Here is a 378-nt window from a genome sequence, read left to right as displayed (position 1 = left end):
ATAACGTTTTGTATAGAGCTTCTTGGTCGCTGTTATTTATAATATCTACAATTTTGTCACTAAGAGCTTGCTTAGAGGCTTGTCACTACATATTTCGTTTTTTCTCTCTCTACTTTTGATGGGAAAAATCATTTACCACAGTAATTTGTCTTAAAATGCATTCATTTTCACACACATCAGTATTGCTATATATTAATTTTGTGTCTTCCAGGGTAATTGAAAATTTAATCGATTCTCTGATACCAATTGATGAATCGAGATGGATGTTTAGTTGAATCTAAGCATAGAATATGCGGGCCAGATAATCCTAGTAAATAAAAACCACATCTTCTTTAGGCAGTGATGAAAACATTCAATGCAAAATAATATTAGTAGTAG

Source organism: Penaeus monodon, chromosome 19 (assembly GCF_015228065.2).
Source record: "Penaeus monodon isolate SGIC_2016 chromosome 19, NSTDA_Pmon_1, whole genome shotgun sequence".
NCBI classification, from domain to species: domain Eukaryota; kingdom Metazoa; phylum Arthropoda; class Malacostraca; order Decapoda; family Penaeidae; genus Penaeus; species Penaeus monodon.
Note: the sequence above shows the minus strand (reverse complement) of the source record.